We start from the raw sequence: 24,856 nt of genomic DNA, 5'->3' as shown, positions 1-24,856 counted from the left end.
TTAATGAAAACACAATTGGGTAATATAATTGCCTGAGGGATATTATGTTTCATATCTAATGTTCCCCTCCCTTTCCCCCCCCCCCTTCATCTGCAGCATTTCGTTCTCCCATCTGGTAGATGAACTAATTCCTGGATCTCTGAATGAACTTGGCAAAATCCTGGTGATTTGCAGCTCAAATGAGAAGTTTACAAAAAAGATAGTTGTGTTTTCTGTCTTTAATAGGTAGCACGTTTTAAAGGAAGGGCCAAATGCATGGTTGCATTATTCCATTTTTTGCTTTGTGCATTCCTCTGGTCCTGACACTGGGCACCACTGACAAGAGCCTGGCTCCAACCTCTTTGCACACTCCCTTCAGGTATTTATAGACATATTCTACCTAATAGATTATATATTTATTTATTTATATTTATTTTGCTTTTATGTATTGTAACTGAATGAGAATAGTCTTCCTTGTGATTCAGAGAAATCTGACTGGTATTTTCTTTCTCTCAGTGGCAGCTTCTGGATTGTTAACACGGTTGAGGAGAATCCTTGTCTAATCAGGCTACACAAGACCAAATGCATCCTCTGTCTTGGTCCTCTGGGTCATACAGAGCTCTTCACTGCATTTAAGTTATATATATCTGTATGCGTGGTTGTGTGTGTATATATATTTATAAATGTATAGAAAATACCTAATAGGCAAATTCTACCTAATAAGCATTTTCTATTACTGCTTTCTAGTAATAAGTGATATATGAGAGAGAGATGGTATCCTGTCAAAATTCTCTGTTGATTTTTCTTTCCAGTTGCTACCTTCTTCCTGTTATATTGATTTGAGTCCCCTTATTATAAAACATAAGCATGTAGTGCACTCTACTGTTTACCTACCTAAATAGTTATCAAATAACCCTAAGCTTCGCATACACATAGAGTTCAGTTCAAATCTTGACAAGAACAACTCTCTTTTTCATTATTTTTGTGTAGGTACACCAAGCTCCAAGTGGTCTCTAACTGACAGACATTCAAGGCCGTTTTGTTCTTCGTAACTCATCGTGTTTTATAACAGATTTTGTCCTGAAGCTCCTGAGCATGGCTGAACTTCAGAAATATTAAGCAGAAATCATGCTCATCGCTATGAGTATATTACTTCATCACTAATCCATGAGTAACTAGATTGCTAATGTCCACTTAGTTGCTTAAGCACCTTTTGGGATTTGGGCAGAGGTGTACTCTCCACAGAAGACGTCCAGAGAATGTTTGGTTCCTGGTAAACTAAACACCATTGGAACTTCAGCTCTGTAGAAGCCTTTCCTCATACCCACCATCTTTTCTTAAACGAGGACCATTTATTCCACAGCTAGGAATTCTTTCTACCTGAGTATGTTGGATTTCTGAACTAACAAGTACTAGTCATCTTTAAAAAAAATCAATACCTGGTCCAACAAGGTTCACTTTGCCAGATGAAGGGTGCTATTGAATGAGAAAGACCTAGGCAGGTAATGGAGAAAAAAAATGATATCAGATTAGAGTGGTTAGAAAAATGTTTCAGCTCTGCATTAGCAATTTGCAACAAAGAACTGACAGCATCTGGATTAAATTGAAATGTTTGGTCACTTCAGTGGCTGTGTAGCAAGACTCAAAATTGTCCAGTGTCAGCTAGAACTCAGCTTCTGACTCTAACCATGAGTCACGTTTGCATTCAAACAAGACAGTGAGAATAAAGAAATAGATAAAGAAGATTTTAGCTATAATATAGAGGCTTGATAACCGTTTGGCATTAGTTGAAAAACTCAAAGAGAAAAGTTGTGGAGCCAGGTTCGTTCACAGGATTTCTTTATGGAAAAATTAGTATACAGCTTCTCTTGCTTAATTTTAGGACCTTTGTACTGCTGTCATGTTGTCTAGGAGACTGTTGAATTATCTCATGAAGAAAGTGATGAAAGCTTTATGAGTCATGTAAGACTGGACTGATAAAGCACTAGAAAATATTACAGAAGAAATTGGGTATTGGCCCTAAATGGGAAAGGACTATGTGGATTCAGTAATCTTTAATTTTGATAGTGGGGACTAGGAGTAAAGAGGAAAGGAGAAACAAGTAAAATGCATATGATGCCACTCAGCTGCATTTCTCCATCTGTTCTCAGGATCACAAGTGCTTAGTTAGCATTACTGGCATAAGCTTACTCTAACGCCTAGCTCCTTGTTCAGAGATAGGAACTAGAACAGAGTTGTTAAATATAAGTGCCAAAACTATGCAAAAATCAGAGGGAAGATTAAAATCCAAACCTCCTTTGCCTTAACAAACACTTCCTGCCTGCTCTTTACACCTTTTTTTTTTTTTTTTCCTAGAATACTGATCACAGCAAGGTCTTTTTTAGATGTCCTTATAGTAGACATTACTAAATCTGGTGAGGTTTTTGCATTCTTCCTCTTAGGGTTTGTCTTCTGGGAAGACTCCATGGAGATACTTGAACTAACTGCAAACTAAAAGGTGTAAAATAGCCTTCATGAATCTTCATACTGTTTGTGCTAAGTGGTTTTCAGGATCTGAGCTAGCCAGTTTAATACTCCATGCTGTGACGACATCTGAAGCCTGCAGGTCTTCAGCCTCCATTTTACTTTGAGTTTTTTCCTGTGGCATGGCTGATTTGAGCTGAGTTGTTCCCAGCTTTTCTGTGCTCCATGGAGAAGGTGTGTTACTGATTTTATTATTACTCATTATGAAGTTCTGGATAGACACAGTAAAAGTCTTTCACTGCATGCCTTTTTTTATGCAGCAGGGTGTCTGTAAACGAACAGATGTGCCAAATAAGAAGTATTTCTTCAACCCTGGAAGAGGGGTTGAAAGAAAGGTGGTGGAGGAGGGGATTTTCTCGGAAGTTGCAGGAACAGGCTTCTCACAACCCTTGCATAGTCCACTGAATGGATTCCTTCTTAATTTCCATGCCAGAGGTCAACAGGTGGAAGATCACGTCTCTCAGTGGGAAAACCTGCTCTGAGGCACTCCTTCCAAGTGGTTTGAAAGGGTGTGGTTGCATGTGCAAGTCCCAGCAAGTGCAAATTGCCCTTCTCTGCTTGACTGGGCACCCTTTTGAAGTCTTGAGGAGTAAGGCAATGCCCTATATGAAAGGAAGAAGGTGTAGAATGCTGTGATTTAGAGCTTCTTCAGGTTGGTGCACAAGATAAATTAATGCACTGAGAAGGAATTCAGGAGAAGGAATGCAAGGGAAAAACAAGTGCAACTTAAATAGTCAAGAGACTACGGTTCCGTGTTTAGACTGGAAACTTGTATGGATGTCCCACAGGCACACTCTCATGGGCTCCAATGATGTTTCTCATCATGTAATATTAGATAATCTCCAGGACACTTTAAGGGATTTAAACCTGTACTTTGTCAATCTTTTGTTTTTCATTAGAGCAGTGGTGTCCTAGGCTTCTTATATAAATTGTGATAAGGCAATTTTTCTTCCAAGACGCTTGTTTTGTACTTGCAAGAGAAGATAGCTTCATTTGCTACACCACAAAGGATTGTTCTGCTTTCAAGTGTGTGCCTTGACAAAGAAAAAATAAAGCATGGTCTGTGAAGGAATTCCTCCTACAAGATGGGTGTAGTGGCCCATAAAAAATGCATGTACTGTGAAGAAATGTCCATTGCCACATGGACCTAGGGGTATAATTATAGCTGAAGTCAATGGCTGCATAAGGCAGGACATCTGAAAAAGAAACATCTCCCAGGTAATCAGAGGAATGTGGCTCAAGAAAGCTGTACAAAACAGAACCTCATTTTGCCCAACAGATGAAGCTCTAAACGTTTTAGAGCTTCTGGAAAAGGATGATGGTCTCTCTGGCAAGGGCTCTTGGCTGTTCAGAAGGGGTAGGCAGGGCAGGTGAGGTGGAGGTGTTGTACAGCGTGTAAGGGAGAGATTAGACTGTACAGCCCTTATCATTAGGGATGTTGCAGTAGAGGGCCTCTGGGTGAGCATTAAGGGAACAGATAGCAAAGTAAATGTTGTCATGGGTGTCTATTATCGACCACCCACTCAGAATAATAGCATAGATGAGCTGTTCTACAGGCAATTAGGGGAAATCTCTGCATCAGTTGCTCTCATCCTTAAAAGAGGTTTCAAATTCCCAGACATGAGCTGGGAGTATCATACTGTTGTGACAAACAAGTCCAGGAAATTCTTCAAGCACATTGAAGATAAATTCCTGTCACAAGTACTGAGGGAACCAACGAGGGAAGGTGTCCTCCCGGATCTGTTATTTGAGAATATAAAAGGCCTTGTGGGAGAGGGGATGGTAGGTGGCTGCCTTGGCCTCATATCATCATCATAAAATAGTGATCATAAAACAGTTGAGCTGAAATTTTTGGTATAATGAGAAAAAATGCCAGCACAGTCACCACCCTGGCTTTTAAGAGAACAAACTTCAAGCTACTCAGGGAGCTAGTTAGCAGTGTCCCTTGGGAATTGGCTCTAGAGAGTGCAGGGGTCCATGAGAGCTGGTAACTTTTCAAGAATCACCTTTTAAAAGTCCAGGAGCAGACAAGCCTGTTGTGCCGCTAGTCAAGAAAGTGGAACAGAAGACTGGCTTGGCTGAAGAGGGAACTCCTGGCAGTAGGGCAGAAAAAGAAAATACGTGGTCTGTGGAAACAAAGTCAGGCTTCACAGAGAGAGTACAGCACTGCAGTTTGTATCTGCAGGGAGAAAACAAGAAAGCCAAAGCTGAACTTGTGTTGACATAGGCCAGTGTGGTGTCAGACAACAAAAAAAGGCTTTTAAAAAATATGTCAACAACAAGAGGAGGTCTAAGAAAAACATTGGACTGATACTTGCTGAAGGAGGTCACCTAACAAGCAAGAATGAGGAAAAGGCAGATGTATTTAATATATTTTTTGCCTCATTTTCTAATATTGATGATAGATCTTGAGCCGCCTAGTACTCTGAGAAAAGTTAGGAAGATGATTATCCTGGGTGCTCTTGAAAGGCATTTAAAGAACAAAGCTATCATCAGGCATAGTCAACGTGGGATCATGAAGGAAAGGTCCTGCCTTAGTAATTTGATTTCCTTCCATGATAAGGTCACCCTCTCGGTGGATGAAGGGAAGGCAGTGGATGTAATCTTTCTGGATTTTAGCGAGGCCTTTTATACCATTCCTCACATCACCCTTCTGGACAAATTATCCACCTGTGTGATAAACAGGTTCATGCTATGCTGGGTGATGAACCGGCTCAAAGGTAGAGCTCAAAGGGTTGTAGTGAAAGGTGCTGTTGCCTCCCTGGAGGGAAGAGAGGCCTTGCAGAGGGATCTACATAAATTGGACCATTGGACAAAGAGAAATTGCATGAAATTCAACATAGGTAAGTGCTGGGTGCTGCTGCACGTGAGATGAAGCAATGCCGGACAATGAAGGAAATGAAGAGTGTTTGGTATCTAAAACCAAAAGAAGTAGGAGGGCAACCCCCAGGGGCCAGAGATGTTGCATATGGGACTTGGCTATTTCAGTCTTCAAAAGGACACAATCAGTTTAAAATCTTGTCAGTTTGTGATTTTTTAATCCTCTCCAAAAATCCTTGCTACAGTAGTGTATCTGTTCGTACCTTTTATCTCTCGTGTTGTCATTTCCGATGAGTAGAGAAGTGGTCTGCTGAGAAAATGGAAGCATCTGGACATCAAGCATTATTAAATACACAGTGTAACTAAAGTTGGGCACTCTCCACTTGTTTTCAGTGCCGCTGCTATTCATTTGAGACCATATACTTGGCTGAGCTTGGAAATCGGTTTGCTGTGGGATGCCCAAGCTCCAGGCTCCTGTTCTGAATGGCCAAGAGTCTTTCTGTCTAAACAAAATGCTGGAGAGAAACAGGGAGTGAAGAGACTAGTTCCAGAGAGCTGCAGAGTTGGGCAAGTCTGATCCTTACTCCTTACGTGATTAGGGCACGCTTCTTCCTCCAGCTATCAGGGATCAGGGCAGTACCAGCCTCTGCCGAGGTAGGATGCAGTTGCGTGCAACAGTGCAACAGGTCAGGCAGCTGGCAGGATGCTGTATGAAAAACAGCATTGCTTTATTTGAACTGACCATTGCTTTAGTTGAACTGACAGCATTTGGAGCTATAAGGGCCAGGAAGCGTTTCTTTTCAGCTGGCCTGCTGATGCCTAGAACTTGGATAGGAGATGCTTCAGCTAGATTACAGAGGCAGGATAGAAAAGGTCGTTCTTTCTCACACCACCTACTTGCTAATTTTACTTTTTTCCCCATGCCTTCTCAGCTTTCTGTTCTGTTACACTGAGACCTCTGCTATTTTCATATAGAAAAAGTGAAAACCTGTGCAATCTTTGTTCTGTATCACTTACAGAGAGGCAGAATTGGCAGGGAAGTAGAGGTTAAATATTTGCACTGCCTTGCTTTCCACTTTTTCAGGGATCAGCATACATGTGCACAAGTATTTGAAATTCAAAGCTGGATGTCCAGTATTCAAGATTCATACCGTAATTTAATTGTGCCTCATCCAGACAGATTATATACAATGATATGATGCGTGAAATGGCAAACAGAAGTATTCTGTGGGGACTGTGAGTTAGCAGCAGCAATAATACCAAAATACTGTCAGGAATGCTTAATTTGTAGGCCTCACATAAACCCAGGGTTTCTGACCTACATGAAGCAAGTCATTGCTACGCTTTAACTGAGGTAACTGGAGAAATCTGACATGCTAACCTTCCTTTTGGACCCCTGGTGCCCCAACTTGAGGAATTCTGTGCTGAGCTTGCCAGTTCATACATATTCATACTGTTTATTGAATGAGACAACAGCCTGGCTATTCATTCTTCTGCTTGCTGATGGGTTTGGTGTTGTTGCCATGGTCTGTTAAGCAAAAAAAATAAAAATAAAAAAAAAAGTAATTTTTACTTTCCTTCTACATCAGTCTCTTGGAAGTTGTCTTCACACGTTAGAGTTGTTTTAGGTATCATAGGTATCCTGAGTTGGGTAATCTCTGTATGTTACTATTATTACAGTACAGCCCAGAGAAAAACTCTGGGTTAGGATGCCATAGTAGTAGGCACCCTATGCACATATTAACCACTCCTCTTGCAAGTTGCTCTTGTGAGACGCAACACATAAAATATTACAAGAAAATAGGAACATTATTAAGTCACTTGTCCTAAAGGGCCTTACAGCTATCAACAAAGGCAGAACCAGAGCCCAGCTCCCAGTCCCAGGTCCTAGCTCATTGGACTGGGAGGCCACTGGATGCCAGTGAACCACCAGTGGTCATCCCACAGGTATGTCTGGGCTTGTGGATTTGAGTTAGCTGCCAGTTATGGTAGGGGAAATGGATAAGGAGAATGTTTAGTAGTGATGATGTGATTCAGCAGCAAAGGGAAATTCCCTGTGTCCCCTCCCAGCCTTGGGAACTCCAACAAAGAGAGGAGAGAGAGACCTTTTCTCTGTCCCATCCTAGAAAACAACAACAAAATCAAATAAAAAACAACCCAACAAACCTTGCTGACTCAGTTTCAGCCTATGATTTGTTTGCAAATAAATAAACTGAGGTGTGGAAGTTAGCTACTGGGGTTCTGTTCCCCGTCTTGGTGTCTTGGATGGTTTTAGCTTCTTTAATCTGGGAAGACTTTAGTAAAGGAAGAAGAGGTAGTTCCTTTGTTTATGCTCAGTTTGCATCAGTCTGCAGCTACTGGTTTGTAAAGCAGCCATTCCCTGAGCATCCCACCTACAGAGCAAGTGCTCAGAAAGAGCAAATAAGTGCAGGCTGGGGCAGGGAGGCGTGAGCAGTGGCTTGCAATTTACACTGACATTTCTTCAACCACTTAGGAAAGAGTTAAAACAGATCTTTTCATCTCCCAAGGTTGTCCCTTGCAATAAGGAAGGATTTCCTGTCCCCTATGAAGGAAAATGTGTGGTGGCTGAGGGTGGCCACAAGCTCGCAGCACCATGCTCAGCACAGCCCCTATTCAGCAGGACTGATGAGCTAGTGTGAGCTGCAGCCAGCATCAGCAAGACAAAGGCAGAGATGGTGGAAATGGGAACTAACCCAGAGAATTAAGGGAACCAAGCAGCTGAAAGGAAAACCTGGCTGATGTTTCTGTGCAGTGCAGTCGCCTCCACTGCTTGTGATCTACTCCATTGAAGAATGCCAGGGCAGGACAAGAGGTGAGGATGGGATAAGCAGATCCCCCTCCTGTACGTCCCTGCTCAGTCACAGCATGCCCTGCTGCTGTGTTATGTGTGTGTTAATGAATCTTCCCGTGCCCCTTGGGCAGCGCTTTGCAGAGAGCTGTGAAATGGATGGAAGGAGTTAATGGCTGCCAACGCAGCCTCTGCCTCCTCCCCGCTCTGCTCTCCTCTCCTCCGCTCCCAGGTTGTTACTTCAGTGGAGGGCTCAGGCTGAGCTGCCGATGGAGGAACTTCCTTATTGCACCGCCTGGGTGCAAACACCAGCGCGTCCAAAACTCGGATGATTCATCTTTTTTTTTTTTTAAATAAAAATGGAAGGGAAGGGAAGGGAAGAGAAGGGAAGGGAAGGGAAGGGAAGGGAAGGGAAGGGAAGGGAAGGGAAGGGAAGGGAAGGGAAGGGAAGGGAAGGGGAGAGGGGAGAGGGGAGAGGGGAGAGGGAAGAGAAAAGAGAAGAGAAGAGAAGAGAAGAGAAGAGAAGAGAAGAGAAGATGAAAAAAATGAAAAAAATGAAAAAAATGAAAAAAATGAAAAAAATGAAAAAAATGAAAAAAATGAAAAAAATGAAAAAAATGAAAAAAATGAAAAAGAGAAAAGTAAAAGTACCTTAAGGGTTTGGCACAGGACTTTGAGGTTTGGCAAGGAAATATTCCTGGAGTTAAAAAGGTGTTTTTTGCCATCCCTGCAAAAACCCTGCCCAGTTTGGCTGAGTTATAAGCCCATGAAAGTTACTATTCCTGCATGTGCAGTAGAACTTGTTAGTGGCCCCGCTCTGTTGCTGCGTGAATACTCTGCCCTCGCTGGATTATATTCCCACACCCCACTGAACCCTTAACATCCTTCCACAGTCTGGAAACTGAAAATATGGTCATTCAGTTTTGAACAGCACTCATTTGGTTTCAGAGCTCTGTCATGAGCATTTCCAGAAGAGGACCTCCATTTGCTGCCTGTGCATTGACTCGCTTACTTCTCCCTCAGTGCACCAGGTTCCAGGTCCAGGGTAATGTGTCAGGGAGATTCAGCACATGTTGTTATTTGATGGTAAAATCAACACCCAGTGATAGGGAAGGCAGCGTCAGACTGCAGGAAGATCTGGCAGCAGAGTTTCTCACCAAGCTATTCAGGATTATAACAAAGATTTGGGACTCTTCACAAATGGTGGAGCTCTCCCCAAATTAGAGAGAGAATTTTCTGAGGAGCCAGCATGGGCTCCAGCAAGGACGAAGCACTGTAGCAAAGCTCTCCACTTCCCAAGAGCAAAGATATACCCCTACATAAAGAGCTGGATGTGCAGGAAGAAAACAAAATCACTTTTTCCCTTAAAAAAAACCAAACATGATAAACCCCGTACAGCAGATACAAAAGCACCTGCCTGATGGGAAGACACTTTGCTGCACATACTACTTGAGAAGAAGATGGGAGAAAGCTTAGCGTGTGGTGGGCATTAGTCATTTCACTTAATGCGGTGCTGGAGGCACTCAGATACATCACCAACCAAGCAAAGCTAGGAACTTAAGTAGAATTACACTACGTGTAATATATAAAATGTTACACAATTTGGCATTCAGTGAATTTTAGCAATCACTATCCTGGCATAGATAGTAAAGAACTGAGAGCTTTGGTTTCTCCTAAGCAACAGAGTTATATAGAAAATGTCAGCAAAATCTTGTGCTTGGCTTACACTCTGTCATTATAAGGTGTCATTATAGGACACTAGGCCTAGCATTAGGAAGGGGGAGAAAGAACCTTAGACCCCACAGACAACGACTTCTTTGACTTCCTTCATCACAGTGAATTGTCCATCCATCTAGTGACATTTGTGGTGGTGTTTTTATTTTTGTTTGTTCATTTGGTTGGTTGGTTGTTTTTTTCAGAGTCCTTTAGTTCTGTAGGCTTTATTTGATAATGCACTCATCCTCTGCATTGCTAATGATTTGCTTTTATTTTTCTTTGGGATTCAGGTCTTAACTCTCTGTGGTAAAACCTCAGCCATTGCTTTTTCAAAAGCATTTCCCCACGACACCGTGTGCTTCTGCTTCTACGTGCATTCCTAAGCAACAGCCACCACCGCCATCAGCTCTGCCATGAAGATGCCATCCTGCTTTCCAACACCTTTTTTATAAGCTCTTCTGCTTGCAAGAGCTCAGCGTGATTGTTCCCATGGGGCTAAGGCAGAAAGGCAGTGTCAGAAGCTCAAAATAGAAGGGATCACCATTATTGCCTGGCCCCATCCTTCCTGTTTAGCAGGGGATACCTATCTCCACATACCAAGAGAGCACATCAGAACAAATTCTGGATCAGACTAGCAGTTTATTTATCCTGGAATTATACTTTGGTATAATTGTATGTGCTAAAATAGTTAACACCTTAAAGGCAGACAAAAACTGTAAATGATATAACATTTGTATTGCAAAATTGTAGGTAGGGCATTGACCCGAATATTTCTGGGTTCTGACATTAGCTATTTCCTGACAAAAAGGAGGAGTGGTACAGCATAAAGTAAGACGCCAGTATGGAAATTTGGATATTGCAAGCGTCCATCATACCAGTGTACAGATTATTAGCTATCCTCACTTTGTGCAGACTCATCCATTCATCTGGTCTAAGTGGTAACTTCACTCTCTTGAAGGGTGTAAGGAAGATTTTTCTGTACATTTTTGCATCTAGGGTGTTCTGTGTCTGGAACTCTAGAGGTTCCACAACGACTGAGCATGCGCAGGGCTGACTGCACTACTCGTGTCATGTAATGAAGGCACCTCCTTGACACTTGGCCCTGTTCAGATGATAAGGTCTGAGTTGTTATTTTAAGATTTGAGCTGGAAAAGCGTGATTGTTATATGATAGAAATGATGGACATGATGGACACTTGCAATATCCAAAATTCCATAGAAAATAGCCTCTTTGTTGACAAAACCAAAGCTTTTAATAACATCACTTACATTCTTATGACTAGCAAAAAACTTGTCTGTTTAACACTGTTTAGACTTGGCTTGTGAAAAACTCATGCTGGCCTCTTGCTCTTTCCAAGGACCTTGACTTAGCATGATCCAAAGCTTTAGCCTTCTTTACAGAAGCAAAATAAAATAATTTTTATTAATCCTGGTGAAAATGAGCCCTGAACAGATGAGTCACAAACTCATTTACCCTAGCCCAGCAAGCTGCCAAAACTGTCTCATGGGTAGCAGGTGACAACCTGAATCATAACGTCTGCTGGCCACAGGATATGAATTTCCACCAGACAAGTGGGAAACCAAGGTGAAAAAAGAGATTGGCATTGCTTGACCCTGTTTTACTCTAAAGTGAGAGGAGGGCAGCATTGACAAGAGGAAATCAGGATGTGCTTTGGGCTCTATCAATGACCTCCACCTTATAACTAGGTACGTGTATCTTGTCCCCTTCCTCCCTCCTGAAATTCTGTTGTTGTTAGTGGTTGAGTTTTCCTTGGTTAACAAAGCCTGTTTTAATTATTATTATTGTTTCTCCAAAACTAAGTTACTTCTGGAAGGACTACAGCATATTCAGTTCTCTGGTCGCCTCGTCCCACTTTTATGATTGTCTTGCTGGCTGAGGAAAGAAGGTTGGGGACTGGGGGATTTTCACTTTATTTTTCTGCAGAGCTGTTACATTTCTTAACGACATTCTTAAACTAAGACCTGATTCGATTTGCACACGGTATCTAAGCAAAAGGCATTTGGGTCACTTCCAAATATTAAGTCTGTAAATTTTTACCTCTGAGCACAGTGATGTGGAGGGGAAGGGGGAGAATGAAGCCGAGGCAGCTGCCCTGTTGCTTTTGTCGGTGTCTTCATTTGGACAATCACCACAAATGTCCTGAATTCTTTGCTGTGAGCTCTGAATGAGAAGTAGCACGTGTTTGTATGCCTGGCAGCCTATTCCTGGTTTAGGAGAAAGGAAACTGTGGCAGAGGTGTCTTAAGCCACACAGCAGGTCAGTGCAAAAGTCCAGCCGTCTAGTTTCCCAATGCGATGCTTTCCTGATACCAGGGCAATTAGTTATCCTGCTGAAAGTGAGCCCTGAAGGAAAGCTGTCTGGGGGTGCTAACACAGCACAGTGAGATCTGGTGTCCAGAAACACCCTGATATTAGAGTAGCCCCAGGGTCTAAAGCGAGCCCGTAGTGGATGTTGCACATCAGCTTCTGACTCATGTGCGTGAAGAGTCTGAGTCTGCAAACTTGCCTCTATAAAAGTGCTGCAGTGGTTTTAATAACCCAGCATCAACAAATACCTACAAACTAGGCAGGGGAGACTATTTCTTTTAGATACAGCTCACGTCTCTATTTTCCACTGCATATTAGAAAGGGAAGATGCCCCTTTATCTTAGCTCAGAAGGAAGTTATTATTGTAAGATAAGTCTGAAGATCAAAGTAGCTATATAAATGAGACGGCATGGCTCACCACCTTTGCATTTGTCTGTGTGCACACACATGTGTATGTACATATGCAGGGTTTATGTTTACATCTTATTTGCTGATCTAGAAGCTCTTTGCAAACTGGAAGTGCTCCCCCTGTATTTCCACATGCTTATACACCAGCATTATTTGCACTCTCAGCGTTAGACATGTGTTTGTAAGTGTGGAGATGGAACTGTCAGAGGAGGTGAGCTAGCAAGGAGAAGAAGCCACCATCTGGAGCAGCACCGATCACATCCCATCACCTTCTCCACTGACAGCAGTGACGTGGGACCTCCGGGTACACCACATTGTCCAGCTCAGCTCAGCTAAATGACTGCCTCCAGTATTGCTTAACTCGGAGGTGTTTAGGTCGAAACCACACCACAGAAAGTGAAGTTCAGAGGGAATGGAAACACAAGCTGAGTCCCCACAGCAGCCCGTTGCCACAGAACCCCTCCGGCCCCTCAGCAGCTGAGCTTCCCATAAGTGAGCACCCGAGCCGACCCTCCCGAGGTTACAGGATGCTGTATGACGAGATCAGAGCCAGCAGTGGTAGCATGGCTGCAGGCCAGGAACGAGGCTAGTTCTTCAGGTCTGAGCTTTGTTGACTCTGGCGTGGATTTTTCCATGATGGGTGTCTGGATGCTAGTATGCTGAAGGAGAGGCTGAGCTGGTTTGACAGATCCCTGCTTGTGTTATAGTGAAATTCCTGTAGCAGCGAACATTTTCAGCCATGTGGAAATCTTCTGATGTTGTGAGCTGTGTTCAGAATGGTAGCAATTCTTCCACAAGCATGTGGATAAAGACTTTAAGCAGAGGGAAGGATGGCTCTGGATGTAGCTTCTGTGCATGAGATCCAAACACACCTGTTTGGTACAACAAAGGTAAAGAAAAGGCCCATTTCTTTCCCTCCCTACCACATGTAAGGGGGCCCACAGTCAGTGAAAGTGTCTGTGAATGAATATTTGTATCAATAAGACGAACTGGTCGAGCACAATATTGCACAGGCCAGCCCAGTCAGTCCAAAAATGTAGGATTGAGGTCATTTAATAGCAGCAGTTTCTCACACTGTGAACAGGTCAGCTTAGAACTCAGTTATCAAATATTGCTGAAAGATGCAGATGCATAAGGTTATATTTGGTTATACAGCAATCTGGATCTGCACAAGGAAAGCAGAATTAAGGTGGCATATATATTATGAACTTTCAAATGTTATTCCATTACTGCAAATCCTGAATGTCACATCAGTTTGGATTACTGTACTTTAAATAATTCATTCAGAAGAGAGAGTAAAAAAAAATAAAAATCTTAAAGCCTTTCAGATTCAGCTTAGAATTAAGCTTTTGTGGTAAAATTTTGGGTGAATCCAAGCAAAACTTCCAAATTTTTCATGACTTCCACCTGAAGTCACCCTGCTCAAGCCACTTCCAAAAGCTTCTGAAAGTTAACAGGTTCCAGAGAAGCTAGTGAAGCTGTGGGTTCGCCCTGAAACCTGAAACTTCAAGAAATGCAGATGTTTGCTACAAATGCTATGCAGAGATCCAGTTGTGGCATGTGGGCAGGCTTCCAGAAGTGTTCAGTTCAGTGTGCCTCACAGCAAGCCAGGCTGAAAAATGTCAAACAAAAAGGCACAGGGACAGTGTATGGTGACAGCCTACATCTAGGAAAGAAGGGAGTTTTAAAAAATCTTTTTCCATGCACAGTTTTCACTCATAATGAAGGATTTATCTTGAAACCTGTCTTGCTCATCAAGAAAACAGCAGCACAGAGTGTGAAGGAACTGGAAAGAAAGGTCATGTTAAAAGATGATACTGAGCCTGTGCAGCCTTGAGAACCAGGGGACACACAAAGACACAGTAAAGCAAAAGTGTCAAATAGAAATTAAAAGCTGTCGGTACAATTAAACTTGAGGAGTAGATAAGACTGCTCAACAGTGCAGACCCAGAAGGTGAGATAAGGACATTGCACTCCGTGAAAGTGCCAGGGGGCAAGGCAGAACATTTTGTGGAAAGTTTGGAAGTGTCAGAGGATCATGTATCCTCATTAAAAAAGAAAAAAAAAAGTGATTGCAAGTTAAGGATGATGAAAAGGATTGCTCAGTGCTGTACCAGTTAGGAAGGAGTTAACAGAATGACAATCGACGGAAGGCAGAAAAATGGAAAGTAGATGACAATACCAGTGAAGTAGCAATCAGCACAAATAGTGGGAGAAATATGTAGACATCGTTCATAAAAGACCTAAGCCACTCTGTTAAAACATTTACAGAATGCAGGAAAATGTGCACAGAGTGAGGAAAGGGATTCCTCATGTGATGAGGAGGGGACGTTAGAGGACTGTAATATAAATTACAAATATAAATATAATAAAACACAGCAAACTGAAAAGTATTTTCCAAATAATAGTTGCAATCTGATTTACCCTGTAGGGATCAGGGAAGGAGCACACAGAGGACTCCATGTGACCTCAAACCAAAAACCCACTGACAAACAAACACCCAAAAATGAATGAAAGGGGATGCTTTTAATTGTCCATAAAAATAAAATCCATTCTGAGGTGGCATGAGCCAAATTATTAAGTAAATTGACTGCAGTGGCAGGATTTTAACAGATCTCCTTGAACACAAAGTGCTCCAAGATCCACGCTTTGAGAGCACCCTTTGGCAGATACTGCATTCTTAAATTGCCTTTTTGAGTATATTCAGCATGGTTCTTCTGGCAACAGGAGGATGAGCCTGGGTGCTGTGTCTAGAAGAGAAGCTCTTACCCTAGGCCACCTGATTTGTCAGGCACGACCTGCCCTTAGCGAAGCTATGTGGGCTGTCACCAATCCCTTCCTTATTTTCTCTGGGCCTTAGCAGAGTTTCCAGGAGGATCTGCTCCATCATCTTGCCAGGCACAGCGGTGAGGGTATTCCTTTTTATCTGAGTGCATGCTCAGGACAAGGAAAATGAAAACTGATTCAGAAGCTGAAAATAATTTGCTGAATTATTTTTTGTTATTAGTTCTGAAACTCAACAATCTGTTGCTAGTATGGACTTACCTAAAAAAAATTGTGTGACACAGCAGATCAGTAAGACTGGCTGAAAATCCCTTGGGAACTGGCTGTAACATGCCTACTGTTGTATTCAAGCAACCTGAAGGCTTATGGCACTTTATCTGTTACAGGTTGCTATCTTTATGGGCTTTTAAGTAATAAAGGAAACCTAAAAGGGGTTCTAACAAGTGGCATGATTTGATACAGAACAGCATTTCTTAATCTGTTGTCTATGAGACATCGGGAGGTGGGCTGCAAAGCACTTTCAAGTTATTTTCTTCAAAACCTACACACACATATTCCCACAAGTTCAAATAGGGAAAATTAGCTAAAATTTAGCAGCATCCTACAATATATCTCAAGAACCTGTTTATTTCAAAAGAAGGTATTGTGCCTTTAATAGCCCATTCAACTATTTTTGTAACAGTGACACCCACGGTACTTAAATTGACTTTGTTTTGATATGACTTGACACAATGACGAAAAACAATGACATATGAACACAATGGCAAGTGCTTTTCCCAGGTACCTCAAGTATTGTGTCATACATGTGAGGGGTGGGTGGGAAATCCTATTCAAGGGGGGAAGTTCCTTATGCTGACAGGTCAGAGTGGGATTAGAAATCTAGCAAGCACTGGCTGCTTGCAAGGGAAGATTGGAGAGGTACAGGACAGATTTCAGGTTTTGAATACTATAGAGAAGAATATATATATGTATATATATTAGTTTATTTTATGCCTAATTTCCATCTCTAGTTAAAACTTCATCTGGAGGTCAGTCTTGATTGTCAAGCAAATAGCGTTCGTTTCATTTCAACATCAAGATGTTGCAGGTTGGGCATTATGAAATACAGCACTATTGGCTTTAAAGGAGCCTGGCCAGATGCATTTGGCTCTCTGTGCTGAATTTATCCTCATTGTTTTGTGCTCTGCCTGGTAAGTCGCCTCAAGGAGCATTTGTGTGATGAGAGATTTCCTGTCTAGGGTTTTACCTTTGTAACGCTTGTGTTCTCTGTCTACTTGCCCATTGTGGCAACAGCAGAGCAAGCTGTAGAAAGAGAGTGCATCAAAAGGAGGAGTTGAGGTCCTCAGACTTGTGACTGATTTGCTGAGTGATTTTTTGGCTCTGTCTTGATAGCTTGTGAAGTAGAATAACTGCAGGACGAAGTTAACATACTTTCTGGTTTTCAGAGGAGCTAGGTGGTGAGATTTGATTCACTAGTACTAGTAAAGCTTGGTGAGACCTTTGCATAAAAAGAATTGCAGAAACGATAGCAATGTGGCCATTAATTGAAGAACAGTAAATATTTTGCACTTCTGCAGTGTTCATGAAAAACAAACAAACAAAAACGAAAAACCACAGGGGGCTTCTTTAGTAAATAAGAGAACCTAATTTTTTCAGGCATCATTAACAAAGATTAAAATGTAAAGCCTCAGCAATGTAAACGCAGGGGTTTTGCATTGCTGTGATAATTGAATTGCTGCAGGGAACGGGTTGCAGGTCCCTAAATTAGGATTCTCCAGTTCTAGCTCAGGTTGGATCAAAGAGATCCATAACTCAGCTCCACCATGTGTCTACATCTGCCTGCTCCGTATATCCCTGTGTGCCTCTAGGATAAAATCTGCCTCCATTTCGGCCAAAGCTTGGAGCCAGTCAGCTCTGTTCATTAGGAGCTCCAGAGGTAGCTCATTTCTCTGTATAAGGACCAAAGAAGCTACAAAGAAAAGTTGCAAGAGATCTGGGGAGCAGGAATCCGCAGTGGACACAAGGAGCATTTTGTTTAGTGGTTTGCTAAAGAAAAACAAACAAACAAACAAACGAATAAATAAATAAATAAAGCTGGCCTGAGAGATGCCTGGGTGGAGTTGCAAGTCCTTCCTGGGCTGGAGCCAGTGGCTGGTTACATCCCCAGCACACCCTTCCACTTTCTGCTGGTGCCAGGGGGAGATGAGGGTGCTGCCAGGGAAGAAGAGAGCAGCCTGTTGTAGGGTGCACCTGCAGGGAGCTTCCCCCGAAAAGTTCACACCCATGCTTGGCTTTGATGGATTTAGGGACCCTACTGAATGCATGGTTTGCTTCTGCCAGAGCAGAGTTCTAGCCACTGTGTCAGGAAGATGAATTTTCTTTTTGCTAAGGTGAGGGTTCCCTGCACCTTTGCCTGGAGCAGCTGGGGCTGGCTGGGGTGGCAGGGAGACTGAGGCCAGCCAGATCAGGGCTAGGGGAGGTGCTGTGTGCTTACCCTCTTAAACTGACAATCCTACAACCCCTGTTTGAACAGGCACGCTCTAGAAATAGTCGTGCCATTATCTATATCATGCATCACCTAAAAGCCAGGCAGACTTGACAGCAAATGGGACCAAGCCGTAAATGAACTTGCACTGCGTGACTTCATAGGTCAACAGGACAGGGAGGGGAGAAAAGGGGGAGGAGAAAGAAAACAACTTAGAGCTTCGTTTCAGGCCCATTTCTCTCTCTCCTGCAGTCAGACAGGTTTGCGCTTAAATCAGGCAACTCCATTTCTCATTCTGAATGAATCACTGCAATTCTGAGACAGAAATAATAAAGGAACTGTCTGTCTGTCTTCTGCTCTCCTACACCTTTGCCATTCTCTGCCACCCAAATCATTATGACAGCTCATCTGTGGCAAATAATTGGCATTTGCCTTTTGCAGGACTAAGGATAAAGAAGCTGCTTCTGTAGGAAGTGGTGTGACACATTCCCTCTTCTGACGGGTGCATCCCCTAGAATAAGGTGAGAAGATGGATTAATGATTTCTGGGTACTTATTTCTAAGGACGCAGGAAGCAAAGTGCTATACACTGCTTTACATTTGAGAAAACTATGGCAGAGCGAGCCATCACTCCACTCTCCCAGAGCACTTCCTCCCAAAGGAAGGGAGGGATGGGACGTATATATTAAATCATCAATAGTTGTTCTCAACCTTTCTTGCAATTTTACAGGGACATCCCTTTCTACAAAGTGGGTAACTGTACTCCAAACTATTGACCCAAGCCTTCACTGGCATGTTTTGTGGCACGCAGCAAGCAGCATGCCCAAATGGGCAGCTCAAGACATACTCTGACTGTAGAGGAGGTCACAGTGTTGGCCATGGTGATCTCTTCCAGTTTCACGGCACGAAGGACTGGGTTAATATTGGGAAGAAATTCCCTGGGGCATCTCTGGGTAATCTGCCCATGTCAAAAGCAGGCAGGTCTGTCAGAAAACACAGAAAATGGGCATGATGGAAGACACAGAAAATGGGCACGTCATCCTAGGCTGACACCTGCAGCATTTTCTTAAAAGAAAGTGGGTTTTATTCTAGTTTTCCCCTTCTTGTTCTGTCCCAGACTCTCTGTTTAAGCACACATACTACAGGCCTCTCTTGAACTTGCAGGCATGCAGAGCTGTTTCTGCCCTTTCTAAGCTCCTCTGGCATAAAACAGTGGGAGGGGAGGAGACAGGATGAACTTTCACGCAGCATCCATATCATATTTGCTCAGTCATGTCACAGGCAATGTATGTTTTATGAATTACAGGAACAACCTCTGTGATCATAGCATGCCCTCTGCTTTTTTCTAGCCTAAATGAAGCCCACCAAGTGTACAGAAGGGTATGATGGGCTTGCCTGTGAAAACTGGGGATGATGCTTCTTGTAAACCCAAGCAGCATCTTCTGTTCTTATGTTCCTTCTCATTCAGTGCTGAACAAACTGATATTTGAAGAAAGCACTGCGCTGCTTTTAGGATGGGATGTAGAACATGAATAATGGCTCTTTGTGGCCACTGAAGATCTGTAATACTGGAGGAGAAATAGCACCCATTGCTACTGTCTGGTATCGATGGCTCGAGGGCTATTTTGATGGGGGATGAACCTACTACTTGCATTAGGCTTAGTGGAGGCAAATCCTCCATTCATTTTCAGGAACAGGGAACAACCTAGCTGCTGAAATGCAGCCACACTTGGATAAGTGCACACTTGCTATCTAGTAGAAGCTCCTCTGAAAACTTATTCTGAAAACCAGTGAGCATGTCATTGGTTTCAAAACCACCGGGACTTGTTCTGTCACCTGATCTGACTTAGAAGCGTGCCAGGAAGGAGGCAGGTGCCAGATTTTGCAAATGTAGGGTAGAGGTGTCTCTTTCCAAAGGCCCTCAGGAGCAGTGCCCACCAGAGGAGACCTCCTGCTCGCTGCCATGCTGCCGCCCAGGGGCAGCTCTCAGCAGCCTGGCAGAGGGGGGCAGGCTCCTGGGCACAGAAATGGCTCTGGCCATGCCCTTGGTCAGCATCCAGAAGTATCTGGAGATGTCTCTTCTGGATGCTCATCTGGAGATGGCAAAGTCCCCTCACAGAGGCAATGTTCCCATACCGACCTCCTTCAGAAAACTCACATTAATGCTTGACAAATTCAGGATATTATTACTCCTCATTTTTCAACAGCTGGGAGGCAGAAAAGTTTTTTGTTTTTTTTTTTTTTTTTAATGCTTTCAGTTAAAAAAAAGGAAGATTGAAAAGGGAAATCCATTTTTTTTAACCAGCTCTAGGAGTATAAATGGTGATGATGATCTGCTGACAGCCCAGCTGTAAATAACGGTGATAGTATTTGTTAGCAAGGTCATGTTTACCGAGACTTAAAATTAGTTAACAGACTTATCTCACAAGGTTGTTAAAGCCTATGACATCTTTTGGGGAACGGAGAAGTCCTATTTTTAGCATTTCCTCTTTCTAAAACTTACTTCCTTTTTGGGGAGCTTTGTTCTTCCTTGCCAGGGTGGTGCTGATTTCCTCTCTGCTTTCTTACCCCCTTACTCCTAACTTCCCCTCCCCTAGCAGCATGGCACTCTGTTTTGGTGTGACGTCCCCTCATCCAAATTTGGTGTCACATTCTGGCACCCTAATGGGCTAATGTGCCGCCGCCGAAAATAAATGCTGCAGTGGCCTCTCCCAAATGCGTATGGACTCAGCTGGGTCTCCAGGACTTTTTATAGCCCTTCAGCTCAGTCCTATCTTTGGTAGCATCAGCATTTCCATAGCAACCAACTGTGATGTCAAAGTAACATGTTTTTTGGTGAGAACAGCAGGAAGCGGCGAACCCTTCATAAGCAAAGATCCAATTTTCATGCAAATGTCTCTCAAAATGTCTGCCAACCGCTGTTTATGCTCCTAATTCTAATTACCTCACTGTTACCTCGCTGTCCCCCATCTGTCATGCCCACCTGGTGTCTCCTCTTCAGTTAGGTAACGCAGTGTGCACTTCCTTAGGGGACTATCTGGGCACTGTGGAGGAGAAAGGTGCACTCTGTTCAAAGCAGAGGAAGCAGTAATAGGAATGGAAGAGATGTGGCAGTAGCATGTTAAAATAAAATAACACTTTTTTTTTTTTTTTTTAAACCAGAACTAGTGTAATTGGCCAATATCAGCTATTTCCAGCCTCTTACAGTCGTAGATATTTTTTTCCAGTGGATGGGTAGATTGCAAGTGATGCGAATTGAGCCTCCTGACACGTGGTTTTTGGTGGTACTTTTCAGGACCTCTTATAAGCAGGATCTCAGGGCTCTGCAGCCCATAGCTGAAGAATCATAGGTTCATATACTATACTGACAACTCATAAGGGAAAGAAGCAAAGAAATGAGCTTTTAAGTTGCAAAGGCTACATGCTAACTGGATCTTAAATAAACCCTCAAGACCATGGATTCTGCCTTGCCCTTGTCAAGCTGCAGTGCTGCCCCTATGCATGTCCTCTAACCCAGAAGACAGCAGTGAGCGGTGGGGGTTTCCACTTGTAATAGGATCTGTCCATCTTTATCTGCAGCACTGCATATTCTTTGGACCAAAACACTCACGTGATGGAGACTGCCTCGTGGTGTTAGGGATTAACCCTGTAATTTGCAACAAGTTTGATTTGTAGGAGAGAGTTCTCCCCCTACCAAGGGTGGGAAAAACAACATATTGTAACTTAATGCTGAAAAGACTAGAATTTATCTACTCAGAGCTCTCCTAAACATTACCTGCTCTGTTGGACTGATTCTGTTTTTAGGGTCCTTGCTTCATAGGGCGACTGCAGTCTAAAAAGCAAGGTGCGCTGCAGGCTAGAGGATACGTTTGGAGATGTGAGACCTGGAGCTGGGAGGGATGCAGGAAAGCAGTTGCAGGTCAGGACTGTAATGAGTTCTCCAGCCTGCCTGTCAAGAGAGAACACGAGCAGAGGGCTGGGAGTGCTGAAAATCAAGGGAGAGGGTAGATTCAAACACGGAGCAGCTTTTATTCAAGGAAAATTCCCTTGCATGCAAGTGAAGTAAAGAAGTGTGTCTTCTTTATCCACAGTGGTGAATGGGCTTTAGCCAATTCTAACCTGGGCAACAGAGAGTCAATCTACTCCTCCCTGCCCAGCCTGAATCAACAAAGAAATGAGTTTTCCTCCTCTTTAATTACTGGTACGTCACTGGCTCAATGGCAACTGAAAATGCACTGTGGTTTCTCTGGCTCCTAATTTTTTATAAGCATATATGTACAAAACAGTGCTGAGAGGGGAAAATGAATTACTTACTCCATGGCCCTACAGAGAAAGCAAGATCACACAAATTCTCCATCTGTATTTACTACACGGGAAGACACAAGCGGGACTCTTACTCATCTAGAAATCGGCTCACAGACTGGCTTCTCCCCAAGGTTGTAAAGTGCAGCAATGGTGGGGGAAATAAAAGCACAAAGCCAGGCCTACATGCAGAAAAGAGGGCTCTGCCAGGCACTAGCTGCTGCCCTACATCTTTCAGTGCCATGTTGTGACAGTGGGGAGAACAGAAAATGTTAGAAGTACTAACAGAAATAGACAATAAAGGATGGCATAAACTTTGCAAGCTAGTTTTTAAATTTCATGGCAAACTGATTGTTATCCCAAGAAACTTTGTATGGGTTCTACTTTTTAGTTGCAATGTGCGCTATCTTTCATTTTTATCAAAAGAACTTGTTTAAATCCATTGAGAAAATATGTATTTCTGTGATCTGAGAGGTCACACACATATTCCTTCATGCATTTGATCAGTGTTTTAAACACCTGTACCACAGACCCATTCTAAAAAAAACCATTTCAAGCTGTATATAGAAGTAAGGCCCATTAGCACTAGACATACTGCCTCATCACTGTAAGGGAGGCCAAAATAATGCTACATGCTGATGAACTGGTGTAACCAAATCCCTTAGTTGCTAATCTGGGACCATATATCCCGAACCAATTAGTTCTCCATCCAGTCTTGAACACACATCTCCATGCAAAAGCAGTGGACGGTTAGAAGAAGAGGCCCAAGAAATTAGAGCATCAGATGTCAGGACTTCAGCGGACCAAATCTGGGAGTCAGCTGCATTTCTAGTTAAAATCTGTCACAACTGCTATGCCCTAGACTGGAGGCCAGGAACTTCATGGTCCTGAATACATGTTGTTTTCTCCAGCTGAGTCACTTCAGGCTGTTGTGCAATCACCCCAGGGAAATGATGGATGGAACACGCATTCCTTCTCTTCCTAGTCAGGGTAGGAGGACCACAGCACTCTGGGATGATGGGTAGGGGAAAAGGCACCCTCAACCCCCTATCTTGTTCTTCTGGGATGTCACCTGCAAAGGAACCTTTCGGTATTCCCAAAGATAGCCATATGCAGGTCTTTCCCTTGGCAGAAAACCTCCATGGACTCCAAAGAGGGTTATTGACTATTGCCTGGCCAGAGAGCCTTCACAGAGGCCTGTGTCAGCCTAATCTCAGATTATGGCACTCAGACACAGTGCCATGCTCTATTTCTAATCCTGAAAATTTTCCGATTTTTTTTTTTGAAGCCAGGTTTTCATTATCTTTAGCTCCTCCTAATGGCAAACATGGAATTTCTGGATTTTGGTTTTTATCGCTATTAGAGCTGTGCAGCACTGTTGACCTGTGAGATGCAGAAGATCCTGTACCTCTGGAAAGAGGTTGCCAAAAGGTGTACAAAATCTCACACCTCAAAATGATGGGCCACTTTGGGAAGTTTGGTTTTGTTCTCTTTTTGGGGAAGGGAGATAATTTCCAAGGTAGCAGGTAATACAATAAGTTGCTTTGAGATCTTCGGGTAGATGATGCTGGAACCATGAAAGCTTTCAGGCTGGAGTAGGGGTTAAGACTTTATAAATTCTCTTTCAGATAATGAAACCATTAATTAACTGGAACCACCGTTGTTTAGGCTGAAAACCAAATAGCTCCTATTGAAGCTGTGGGATTGCTCTAATGCCAGGACTCACTGTACTACAGCATCTCTCTTTAGAGCAGAAGAAATCAACTCAGAGAAGAGTTTTATCCCAAGCCCCTTAATACAGTTTGGTACTGCCATCCTAGAGACACCCTAGTTAAGCTCTGACAGGAGTCAGCTGTTCCTCCAGCACACTAAGTAGAGTATTGCCTATAATGCTTCATAGAAGCTAATAACACAAAGGAGACCAGCTCAGACAACCATTGCCTCCTCAGGGAAGGCAGCTAGGTAACTCCCCAATGAGTTTAGAAAAGGAAACATCTGCCAGCACTCAAGCAGCCATCATCAAACCCCAAAAGTCTTGCTCTCAGACTGTCCAGACTTGTCCAGACCTCATGTGCAACACCAGCAAGATTAGGCAAATCGGTACTCTGGAAACCCTTATTTCTGCCTCTCTCTAGGTTTGGTATTTCAGTGCTGGCAAGAATATTAGAAAGCATTTTTCCTTTTTATTACCAGCACATTTAGGTCTATGAACTATCTGCAGAAACTGGTCTTTAATAACCCCTCTACACTTTACCCTTCCAGTTGAAACCTTTGAATGAAATAATGACAATATTCTGCATCTCTGTGCAGCAATGGGGAAAAGCTGTGGAAGTGACCCAGGGCTATGCAAAATCATGTTCTTCTACTTTTTGCACTGTGATTTTTGCAACTGCTCTGCAATGTCATATTCTGCATTAAAGAGGTTTCTTTTTAACAGTGTTAGCAATTGCCCAAGGGCTAGACATTATCTTCAGAGCATTAACTCATGTTCTGGTTCACATACCATGCCAAAAATGGGGGGAAAAATAATCTGCTTATTTGAAATCCTTGATAAAAAATGTTGAGATTCTAAATGGCTAAACTTCACAGCAGATTCTCCATGACAAGGACCAGCTGTACTTCACCAGATTTACCTAGTGGTAAGGTGTATTACGGGATTGTGCCATGACCTGCATCTGGCTGGTGGCTTTGTGACTGGCCACTG

This window comes from Cygnus atratus, chromosome 5 (genome assembly GCF_013377495.2).
Source record: "Cygnus atratus isolate AKBS03 ecotype Queensland, Australia chromosome 5, CAtr_DNAZoo_HiC_assembly, whole genome shotgun sequence".
NCBI classification, from domain to species: domain Eukaryota; kingdom Metazoa; phylum Chordata; class Aves; order Anseriformes; family Anatidae; genus Cygnus; species Cygnus atratus.
This window is presented reverse-complemented; position numbering follows the sequence as displayed.